This window comes from Tauraco erythrolophus, chromosome 5 (assembly GCF_009769465.1).
Source record: "Tauraco erythrolophus isolate bTauEry1 chromosome 5, bTauEry1.pri, whole genome shotgun sequence".
Classification (NCBI taxonomy): domain Eukaryota; kingdom Metazoa; phylum Chordata; class Aves; order Musophagiformes; family Musophagidae; genus Tauraco; species Tauraco erythrolophus.
The window spans coordinates 6630123-6643013 of NC_141469.1; positions in this window are offsets into that span (position 1 = coordinate 6630123).

Consider the following 12891-nt stretch of genomic DNA (forward strand, 5'->3'; position numbering starts at 1 on the left):
AAGACCACACCACCAGAGAGGAAGGTGTTGCCTCCACAGCTGTACCCTAAAATCCATATCAAGAAATGGAAATTCATTTGAATGGTGCAGATGTTTGATGCTACTGGTGTGTGTGATGCAGAACAGTTCCCCTGCTTGTCCTTCCAAATTACATTGCAGGCAACAGCACTGAAATATGGAGATTACTTACAAGGAGAGCTCATCTTGCTTGCATTGGAAGTTTGAGGTATTTATTCCTACACTGCAGGTATTTGTGAAATTAGGACATTTGAGATGCAGTACTAATACCAAAACAAAACAAAGCAAAGAGCTGATAATGCTCTGACTTCCAAATGTTTAACTGAGTAACCACTCCAAACTTTTCTATTGCACCGTGTTGGTGTAAAATGCATATATGTCAGAGGGAAATCATCTATTAGTTTCCATTTTCCAGATAAAGGTTACTCAGCCTGTGCCCTGTCAGTCACGCTTGTGAAGAGTCATTACAAAAAATCAGATTACCTCTATTCCATGCAATGCAGTAAGTATGAAGTGCTTCTGCAAATTAAGTTATTAAAAGTCTCCCAACCATTCGCATGATTTGAAATATTTCAAGGCTACTTATCTGCAAAGTCAGCTGGGTATAAAGGTAATCTCTTTGTGCTCATGCAGAACATGCTTTACAGTTTTATGGCTACTTACATTAATTGAGCCACTTTTCTTTCTAATCACTGACATGAGGCCAAAGTCGTTCCCATCATTTTCATAGAGAAAGAACAAGAAAACCATATAGATACGAAGCTGACAGGTCACAGACAGGAAAACCTAAACAGTGCTTTTTTCTCATAATTTTCCCATGACTTTGAAAAAGCCCATCCACAAGTGCAGAAAGGCAACTGAGGCACCAGGCACTAGAAGAAAGCATGGCAGGACTAGAGAGAATTGAGGCTCTGTTTCAAGCGGAAATGAATCTTTGGCTTTAATTATAAATCTCTTATGTATATTATTTTTCTTTTCTAACTAATCTGCCCTTTTGGAGATAGCTTGAAATCTCCTGGTATCACATGAAAAGTGGGTGTGATTACCAGAGTGGCTGATAGTGTGCCTGCACACCCGCTCTGTGGGAATTTGACAGATACCAGTTTCCTCCAACAGAGCTGAATTTGTCCGTGTCACCCTGTGCGGTGAAATCCTCCTGGGTGCAGGAGCACGCTGGGCAGTGAGGAGTGCTGCCATTCCTGCCTGCGTGGCCCAGTTATGGTCCCAGGGTCCAAGAACCACAGAAGGGCTGCCATGGGCAGCGGAAGCCAGAGTCCTGGCTTCACCAGCTCCTACCAGCTGGCTACAGACAGCAAATCCTCGTGGCCTGAGGTGCGTGTGGCAGGATGGCATCAGCTCCAAGCCTCCCGTACTAGTAGCTCAAATAAAACATCCTATGTCTCGCAAAGCCCTTGGCAAGCAGGACTGTATGTTGGGACAGTCTGTATAGGAGATGACGGGGTCTATAATGAAGCAAATAAGAGACTGACACAAATCACAAAGTGTGCAACAATTTCAAAAGCTTGCAACAAAAAGCCAGAGCCAAACAGACAGAAGAAGAGCCAGAGCAATGCCAACACCCTCTGGAGAAGGGTCTCTCCCACTTGCTTGTAATGTTACCTCTGCACCCTCGACAGATTCTTCCTCTCATGCCAAGTCGCCAAGCAGCGAGCAGAGGGAGAAGAGGGCTCAGGTTCACTGCAGCAAGGACTGGGGAACCGAAGCATCATACAAATGCTGTGGCTTCTAACAGCGGCCTTGTCCTCGCAGCATGCTGCCTTGCAACAGAGAAATGCACAGCAGGTGTGAATAAGGCAGGCCATGTACCGAGAGGCACTTGTTTGAATTAGCAGCATTCTGTCCTGTAACATACACCCCATGGCAGAGCTGGACACTCAGCTGCCTGTTCTTCCGTAGCCAGGCCACTCCAACGGCTGGTATCTAATGTGACATTAAAAAAACAAAACCCAAACCCCACACATGTAAAAAAGAACACCAGCTCTACAGTATTTCTAAAATATTTTCCTTTGCCAAGCTTACTGCACAGCTGTTAGCACCTATCCTCAACTTCTCCACGTGTCCTTCCTGTGTCCACTCTTTGCCATGGTGCAGAAACTCACTGGAGAGCTTTACCCTCCTCGCCAAGTGCAAGATGGTTCACTTTGGTGTCTGTCATTTGGCACCCTGATGGCTCAGTAACCTCAAGCCTAACGTTGTGCGTTACCGAACAGTTTGCCTTTGCCTCACGGACCCTGTAGATATCCACATGCCATTCCAGCCATCAAAAGTCATTCCTAAATCCTCCTTTCGCAGATTTTTGTACTGATAAATGTAGGAATGGTGAGAGGCTCTTGTAAATAAATGACTAGATCAAAACTTGTGTCAGGGTGCAGGTCACACACAGCTACAGAACTCAGACTTGCCTGAAATCTCTCTGTGAAAGCCACTGTGGTCCAAAAGAGCTATCATAAGCGATGCTGTGAGAGGGCAACCAAAGGTCTGTCTCAAGCACAAATTTTCTAAAGGTCCAGCACCTGAGTTGCTTCCTTCGTGCCCTCCCGATGCCCAGCCAGCAGGAGGGTGCACTATGCCCATGGCTCCCTGGCCACACTGCATGCACACTGGCCCCAGGCAGCATCTGGGAAAAGCAGCTGCTGTGCTGGGGCCAAAGTGGTCCCTGGGGACATCAGGGATGGGGAGAGGTCAGCCGTGGGATGTTGCTAGGTCTGTCCCCACCTACAGAGAGTGAAGCCTACTTAGCATTTTAGCCATATGAGGGAATAACTCCTGTGGAATAAAAGGAGGAAAACTGGGTTAGATGTGGTTAATGTAAAAAAAGTCATTTAAAAAGGTGAGTGCCATCTTCTGCATTGGAAAACACTAAATTTAAAAATGCTCTAATCAGGTCAAATTCGAATCTCCCTATGCTAAAGTAAAGCCAACATTATCTCTTCCAGGAAGAGGGCTCGAGGGGAGTTTTATAATACTTTGTTACAGAGTAAAAGCTGCAGGGCGAGCTCACCTTCCAATTTCCCCTGAATTTTGTGTTGCAAACGTAGCCACTCCAGAGAGACTGGGGACCAGAGGGCAACGCAGGGGAGAGCTTCGGCGGGGGAAGCGGGCAGAGCAGGAGCCGCGGAGCGCGCCCGGCCGGTGCCTTCCCGGGGAATGCGGTGAACCGCGGGCGGCCCCCGAGGGCAGCCCCCCGTCCCTCCCTGCCTCTCTCCGCCTGGAGAAGCGGCGGACTCACCTGCGGGGCGGCCCGAGGCGGCGGCGACGGGCGGCTCACAGCTCCCGGCACGCACCCCAGGGCTGCCGCGGCGGCGGGCGGCGGCGCGGGGGGGCGCCGGGGGCGCTGCCCGCCGAGCCCCGCAGCTGCCGGAGGAGCAGGCACAGCAGCAGCAGCAGCAGCAGGAGGAGGAGGAGGAAGAGCGCCAGGTAGAGGAGCAGGTTGAGCTCCCACTCCATGCCGCCCGCAGCTCCGCACGGCTCGGTTTGACTCCTCGCGGACCGCCCGGTGCTGATGCCGGTGCCGGCCGATCCGCCGCTCCTCTCGCCGCCCGGAGCCTCCTCCCCTGCGGCAGGCGGAGAGGGGCACCGGGCGGAGGGGCTGCGGCCGGGCGCCCGCGGAGCCAGTCCTGCCTTCAACCCCCGCCTCTGCGGCAGCTCCCTGCCCGGGTAGGGCAGGACGGGGCAGCACCGGGCAGCGGGGCGGTGGGTGCAGGGGGCACCATGACCGCCCCACACCCGCGACTTCGGGGCCCGTGGTCCCAGCCGGGGCACATTGGCCATGCTCCTTGGGCACCGGTCCCGTTACAGAAACATTGCTCCGAGATCACCCATCACTGCCAAGTGAAGCTCGCTGGGGTGACTCGCTTCAAAACCGAGCTTCCTATCCAATCTGAAATGCCCACATAGCGGTACCCGCTGGTAGCATCCATCCTCCCGACCTTCCCACCCCATATTTCACACACGTCCACCAGCATAGGCCAACCAGCTCTGCACTACATTGGTATCAGAAAAGATCTCTCTCCGTGAAGACATTTGAGAACCATCCCCATGGCCAGGAGCAAAAATACTTGTCAGATACTGCTGTGGGAACAGAAAAGTTACTCGGACTTTTGGCCACCTCACTCACATTTCGGTGAACGATGTAACTGTGACAGGCCCACCATGACTTTGGCTTTGAAGACAATGAAAAAACACACTTTAAAAATGCCAGATGCCCTTTGTTGTACTGTATTGCTAACATCTGGCTGTTGGTCAGGTAACAGAGCCACCACCCTTAGAGCCAAGGGACACACCACAGTTAGATCCAGCATGACTCGGTGGCTCCAGCACCTGCTTTTGGAAACGCTCTGCTCAGTGCATGAGCCTCCAGGCTTAACAGGCAGGTTACCGAGGAGCGCAGTGCCAGCGGTGGCTCACTGGCCCCCTTGGGACAGCAGCACCAATCAGAAAAAAAAATCAGACATATTTCACACTCTCAGACTATTGCATCTAATCTCCCTCTGCTTCTCCCTGCTCCCCAAAGGCCACTAGCGCACCGAGGCAGTAGGAGAGTAGATGAGGCAAAGCAGGTGGAGAGATGCCAGCTCACTGCTGTCCTCAGGGAAACCCTACTTGCACGTTTTGGGTACCATCTGTCCACTTGCCCATATGATCCATCTCGGCTCAAGCCACATCCCCAATGCCTCCACAGAGTTATAAGCATTGGAACTGAAATTTCACAGAGTGAACATAAGCACTGTCGCATATATTGCAAATTATGTCAAGGCCATAGACAGTGTTTTACTTCCTGAAGAAATACACACAAAAATGCATAAATTCTGCTTCATAAAGCCTCCCAAATTCTTAACATAAGTACAGCATCAGGGCAAGTTTGAGCTAAGGAGATAACTACATATTTAATCGCTGTTTTACACTGAATCTTCTATCCTTACTTGGCCTCTAGAATAATACTTCATAATAATGCTCAAGAAACAATTTGAAGCCATTTGGGAAAATGATCATTCACCTTTTCCTGAAGCAGCAAAACTTCATTGTGACATCTTCATCAATACTTTAGAAAACATCATCTGGCAGAGGAAGGAAAGGCCAGCATCCTTCATTCTCCAGTGCTCACACATCCCAGCTCTGTATTCTCCCAGGCACAATAATTAACACTTTCCCATTTCACTTGTATTATTAGTGAGGAATTGAACTTCTCAGAACACAGTTTTCTTATCAGCGTTTCTTTGCAAGGAATTAAGAATTAGGATCTGTGGGAAATATGCCAAGATTAACACTTGCATTTGATATGCACAGAATATTGACCAAAAGCTCCACGAGAGACAGTTTGCTCTTGTGCAAGAGACACTGGTGGTACAACACCTTGTGAGTGGCTGTTGTACACCATAGCAGGTGTTTTTAAATCATGTTTTTAACCTTTAACGACGACTGCATTTTAAGTTACAATTGTAAATATGAAATTGTATCTAAAATCAGCTGAATCAACAATACATACATTGTTTGGGAGGTTCTTTCGGGGTTTTATCACCAAAACAGAATTCTGAAATTTCTTAAAGCTGTACAGAAGAGAAATAGTTCACCTGCTTTTACTATTGAAATGTTTTACAATACTGTGACTAAACAATGCAGGCTGTGTCTTATAGTTTCTGCAGGAAAGTATAACACGCAACCTAAATAAGTAGGAATGCTAGAATTTCTCCCCAATCCTTACTCCTCATATAAAGAAGCAGTAAGGCTCTACAGAACAATGACAACAGAATTACTCAGAAGAGGCATATGCATACATTTTCTAAAACGTATCTCCTGATTTAAAAGAAACATTTTAGTATCAAGATTTACTATTCTCAAAAGATGTTGTCCATATAGAACAAAAAGACTTGCTTGGAAAAGATGATGACTTTCAGCATTTCAAGTAACGAGGTGGTCGAGATGAATTCCTCATTTCTAAGAGATACTTGGAAGCTGAATAAGCAAGAGAAATAATTGGTAAGAGCCGTTCTGATTTAACGAATTAACTCGATAATTTATTATTTATCCCACTTACCCTGGTGCTGATACCAACTCTCCTGCAATTGCATCAAGACACACTGTTCTAACATGGTTACAGCTGGCGACGTTGCGCATGCACAGTCAGATTGTCCTCGCACGTTTGCAACCAAACACCGGTATTCATTCGGTTAACACTCCAATTCACGATGGTGCTTTGGAGAATCTTGGAATGGGGGTGACACTGGTTTGTGAGAGCTGCAAAGCTGGGCAGATTCAATTCACAGGCAGCAGAAATCCAGATCCAGATGTTATTCGAGAGCTCTGTAGATACTTCTTCCACCAGTAACACCAGCAGCAGCGTGATCTGGCATTCAAGACTAAGAGAACCGTGGATTGTGAGAAGGGTGGCACAACACTTAATTATTCAAAATAATCCAGGTCTCCAAGGAGAAAATTATCCCCCAATTTTATTAAATGTGCTATCATTTCTCACGTATCAAATGTGACCTTTCAGCTTTTCAGTACTCTGGATTTCCTCTGCGTTGTAGGAGCATCAATATGCAGGATGAGATCACACATATGTGGTACCAGTAAATGTTTTCTGTCTTTTTTTCCAATAGAAAAAAATAAGTTTCCAAATGGATATTCATTTCAGTTTCACATGTCTGAGTTCTTGTATCAAGCCAGTATTTAACCTGTCTGTCAAGTAATATTTAAGGCCAGGATATGAGAAAATGCCTCTTTTTTTTTTTTTTTTTACAACAATTTTGATTTATTTTTGTCTACTCTACCTGAAAGAAAACCATACTTTCTACTTCAACATGAACACTTGTTAATCCAGATGTTGGTTTTATATGTTCAGAATCTTGAACTCTAGCTGTAACAATTTTGACTTAACATGACACTTAACTCTGCAACTGTTTTCACTTGAATCAATAAAAATCATGAATGCAGCTTCTCTGGAGGCAGAGAAATTGCAGGATGTGGAGACAGCAGAGCTCGGTATTTAGCTGTTGTGCTGAGAGTCAAAGCTGCAGATTAATTAATTGCACTGACATGATGGCAGGACAGCACTTCGGTCATTTCAGTAGCTCTTCGGAAGACTACAAAGTGAAACAGGCAGCAGCAGCCAAAAAAGAAGAGGTGTAATTTTGTTTCCCTCAACTTTGTTGCTTGTCTAGAATCCAGTATTATGAGTACTTCCCACTTTCCCGAAAGGGAAAGAAAGATGAGAGATGAGACGTGCTGAACACAGCACTACAGGATCAGAACTTTTGACTGGACTCTTTGGTGCAAAAAACTTCTCTCACAAGAATAATAAAACCCTGGAGATTACGTGAAGGCTAAGTCTAAGTAGAAACAGCAGGAATATTTTGGGGCTTACTCAGAAATCTAGCGTATGAAAGATGATCAAACGTACGTACAGTGAGTAGATGAAGCAGAAGTTATTATCAGCTTGCTTTAAGCTGGTATTTGGATGATTTGCTGACAGTTTAGAGTCCATTTTTCAGAATAAAATTACTTTAGCATATATATTAGGCAACTGCTTTCCTAAACGTTACCCAAGCAAGCTGTGACACCTTCCGTATTAGAAGGAAGGGATGAGTGTGCTTACAGTTGCGCTTTGGATAAAGAGCTTGTTGACGTGCTTCCCTGGATCAGGGCCAGAACACCCCGCGCCTCACCGCATCACGCCGTACACAAGCTGTACTGCTCATGTTTATCTCTGCCGGCTGCACTGCTTGCAATGATTACCCAGCCTCCCACCCGCATGGAACTCTATCTGTTTCAAAGCCTCAGAGGTTCTCGTAAAAACAAATTATAAATTACATTACTACATCTGTGCAGAGCCTTTCTTGCCAAATAATCTTATAAGCTGAAATACTATATACATTATGTTGTGCATACACGTGTAAATGTGTGTACAGGAGGCACAGGAGAGAAGGACTTGCAGCTAACCATCAAAAGCATATTACAGTTAAGGCTACCATGAAAAGATAAGAACAATTTTTTATTTATTTTAATTAGGCCATAAAACGTGGTTGCTGGAAGCTTGCTGTCAAGATGCTGAGATTCTGATGCAGTTTGTTTTTTTCTTCAGTCCTCAAATGTGATTTTCCCTCCTGGCTCAGTTCAGTAAGATAATCAAATTCAAGCATTTCGGCCTACAGAGCATTAATCTCAAATGAAGAAACACTTCTGTGTGGGCACAATAGATCATTAGGCTCTTCCTTCTGAGAATTCCTGCTTTAGTCCAAGAGATTTATTCACTCATTTATTCACTCTGGAGCATAAAACCTTCATTCCTTTTCCTTCTGCTTTCAAACACCCAGAGTATTTCTATTCCTTGATTACAATTGTAACACTTTCACCATGCAGAAACATAGTAATTGCTCAACTTCTATTTCATTAACCCATTATATTGATCTTATTTTCCATGTAGCCTGCTTCAGGCTTCCAGTGCTGGGATTTTATGCCTCCTTAATTTGTGTAGGAAATTCTTTACCTTTCCTAGCACACATTTATGCACAAAATCTGCAAAGCAGACTTTGCACAAAGACAATGGCATGAATCAAAGGAGATAGCTGATTTCTAGCCCACACGTACAACTCAGTTCCCCTGGAATCACACCCAGCTCCTCCTAAATTTCACCACCAACTTCTCTGTGCACTAATCTGGAACAGGACCAGCATGGGAAACAAAAATCTACCATACCTGCCTGCCCTGCAATAAAGGTGTTATTAGCATTTCGGGAAATGTTTCTGCCAGAACATGTATTAGTGCAAGAAAACCTAATGCAAATGACTGACAACACCGTTGAATGTCCTGGTTTAGTGTCAAAAACGTGACTTCTTTGAAAATACTATTTCATCAAAGCTGTTATAAAACTTCTGTTGCAAAAAAAACACTATTGCTATGATTTCCTAAGCAACAAGACCGCAACTCCTCACCAGCCCAAACACTCAGTCCTTCACTTCTGTCAAGAGAAGCGATGCCAAAGGGCGCGCTGCCACCAGCCTGACAGATCGAGGCACGTGACGGTTCACCGGGAGAGCTGGGACAGGAATTTTTCCCACTCTCGCCCCAAGCACAAGCCTCAGCATAAGCAAAGTTGACATTTTTGTAATTGACGGAGAGTAGCACAGTTTAAAAGGCTCCTACAACCAATACAAACCCTTCCAAGGTTGTTGATAGTAACTGAAGAGTTTCAAGAAAAATTGTTTTATTTTGAAATGCAAATGACTGCCATGTTTCACAAAGCTAGTTCTCATTTTCCCCGCTCTATTGAGCAACCACTTACAGTAAAAATTCCACTGTCTATATAGCTTACAAGACTAGTACGTTTTAATCTATACAAATGATTTGTTGAGTAATACGTCTATTTCCAGATTTCAGTTCTCATTCTCAAAAGGCAGGCAATGTAAACATTTTTTTATGAGTATCAAGGTGATTTTAAGTATTACCATTCTCTGGCAAAGCCTGCAAATGAAAACATAACAAATCATGCCAGTCAATGAGAACCAAGTAAAATGAATTAATTTTTGGCTCATTACCAAGATAAGCAAAATGCTGATTAAATAACACAGTGAAAGTTAAGCTACTCAAGGAAGCCCTTTTCTGATCAGTATCTGAACTGCTGTGTTACTCAGATGCAGAATGCACTTATAACTGTAGAGGTTATCAGAATCAAGCTCAGCTGAAAAATGTTTAAATTCAATTCCTTGTCCACTACAATGGAAGAGACTACAAATACTCATGTTCCAGTTTTCTCACTTGGAGCACAAATGATTCCAAATGGCATTTAGGCTATTGAGACTACACTCCTTTAAACTAAGGCAAATAAGAAGAAACTATCTTGAAATTCTTGTGAATCAAAGATGTGAAAACAAAGGTTGGGTCTTCAGAGTTAATTTCTTCTAAAAACAGTAGATGGTCTCACTCACCTCTGAAGATAATTGCTAATTTATTCTTACTAGTGATTGCCAACATTATGCTTATCCATTTATGCAGTGAGCTGTACTTTTTCCCCCATAAGAAAACCAGAGGAAAAAGTGGAAATAAATAGTAAGCTGGATTTCATGTGGGTTACTGCAACAGAGGTGGAGACTATTCATCAAGAGAAGTGCTTATATCAACATCCCTAGCACTGTAATCAAACAAGATACAACTTCTGACAAAGATTTGGTTGCAAATTTAGCCTTACCATGCCTGCATGGCCTTTGCCTGCTATCCAATAAATATTTGGTTTTTTAATGCAAAAAACCACGGTAATGTTTTCAATGTGCATTACATCTTACTGTAAACTGACAAAACGGCATATTAAGGCACTACATCCCACCACCTTTCCTATGAAATATTTCACAGAGACATTTTCTCCTGCCTGTAAGCTGTCAGCTTTCCAAATCAAATAAAGATTCTGCAATTCAAACGGGATCTCTCCATGTCGCGTATCATCACTACTAATAATCTGGGTGCCTGCCAGATCAGGTATCTAGTGAAACCTATGCAACCTCATTCATTTTGTAGGTTTATTGGATGGCCCTTCAATCTGAATTTAGAAACAACCAGCAGCAAGGAAACAAACCAGTTCATTTCTATCCATCCACTTGAGCTGTGCATGCCAGATAAAATAATTAATACTGCTCCTACCACTAACATCAGTACCTTTGAATACACACAGGACTCAGATTCTGAGGAATGAGATATCTCTCATTGAAATAAAGCACAGCAACTTTGCAGCATTGAACTAACAGCTTAAGTTCTTCATGGGAGACCTTAACCATATCAATATCTGCTGAAAAGGCAACATAGCAGGACTCTGTTTACCAAGCAAATTCTGTTTGTTGACACGTGAAATGATTTCAGATTTATTTTTATATTAAAAAATGATAGATCTATTTCACAATCGTGCTTCCCGTAAATCCTATGACTTACAACATGAGTGAAAATGGGCTCCTAATAAGTACATGGGCAAACACAAAATGACAGCACACTAAAGATGTAAGAAAAAGTATTCAAAGTGTTAATTTATGGCTTTAGCTTGGGTTTACTTGAATATGCAAACAAAATTCGGTGCAACTGAATTGTCTGAAATCTGTAGTGAGTTTCTGTGAAAGCAACATAAGGACTTCAGCACAACAAACAAAATGTATCAGTGTAATAGGAAAGGATTTACAGTAACATACCAGGCAAGAAGTTTAAATTAGACATGCAAAATGCAAAGCTTATGGTTACATCCCACTTCTTTCAGAAGTCTCTTTTTTGTTATTCAATTTACGTATTTCCCAAAATATTTCCACAAGTGTTTCCTAAGCTTTATTTTACACATTATATCTGTCTGCTAACAATAAATGAAACTACTCAAAACATACTTTTTTTCTGTGATTTAGAAACACTGTATAAGTTTACCCAAATGCACAAACTCAGATTTTGGCTCTGCAATTAAAATCAGTGCTTAGAAAAAAATTTCCTTCTTACCAAATCTTAAATGATTACAAGTCACTAGTACCTAACCTGCACTTTTCATATAAAAAGCTGCACCAACCAGACCACAGCAGGACTTAGGGCTACTAATACAGAGCAAACTTGGTCCCAATGGAAGCATTTTTTCCCCTCAGTGATTGCGAAGTAGCCAAGCCTTTACTAATGAATACTATCACTGAATTTAAACAATAAAAATAAGCAACACCAGACAGAACTTCTAACTAAAGACTACCAGTTAAACTCCAAGGAAAATCCTCAATTAACCATACAGCTGCGATGAGAGAAAACCTTATGCCAAATGTTAGCACATTCACAGCTAACAAAAAAGTTGCAAGTGTTAGATCATTTTGCTCCTTATCGTTGCTTCACACATAGTGCCATTTGGAAAACTATTTGCTTATTTTTGTCCATACAGCACGAGGGCCTTTTTGTAATCTCATCAATATTCTTTTACACTGAATGTTTGTGATGATATTCATTTACCCTAATCTGAAAACATAAAACCAGCACAGAAAAAATCAGACAGCACTTGTCTTGAAGTTTCTGAAAGATGACTTTTTAGTTCGGACTAGAACTTCAGTGTGCTAACAAGGTTTAAAAAGACAGTGTAAGTGAGATATTTCAACAATTTTATGTGACAAAAGAGTATCTGGGGTTTAACACTGATGAGAAGATACAGTAATTTGTTCTCTCGTTTCAACTCAAACTAAGCATAAATGCTACTTACAAAGGCCTTCAGTTTTTACTTACAGGCAACACCTCAGAACAACAGGAAAGGATGTTCCTCTGACAAATGTGAAGCTTTTGCTGCGTTTTTGCCTACAGCACTAACTGCTTGGTTCGCGCTGCCGGCTGGGCTGTTTCCTGGGGGCTGCAGGAGCACTCACGTCTTGAAGACTGCACACTACACGAGCGTTAACCACTCGAAATATCTGGGACGCGCTTCTTTAATTCCAGACTGTTTCCCCGACGACCGCCACTCTGGCACGAGCCCAGACGGCCTCCGTCCCTTCGGCGGCCAAAAACGCGCCAAGAGCCGCGATGAGGCGGCGACTGCACCAGCCCCACCCCGGGCCGCGCTCGAGGCAGCGAACCTCCGAGCTGCGGCCGAAGGTGCACCCGAAAGGGTGAAGCAGACCCCTGCGCCCATCGCTTAGCGCTCCGTAACAGACGATAACCGACGGCAGGAACCCTCCCCCAGGGGGCGGCCGCCCCTCACAGCCCTGCGCAGCGCGAACGCCCTCTCTGAGGTGATCCGCCGGGCGGGACGAGCGCGCGGCCTCTGCGCCTGCGCACCGACCCCTCCCCTCGGGGTCAGCGGGGGCGCTCTGCGCCTGCGCACTGACCCCTCCCCTCGGGGCCGCCGGGGGCGCTCTGCGCCTGCGCACT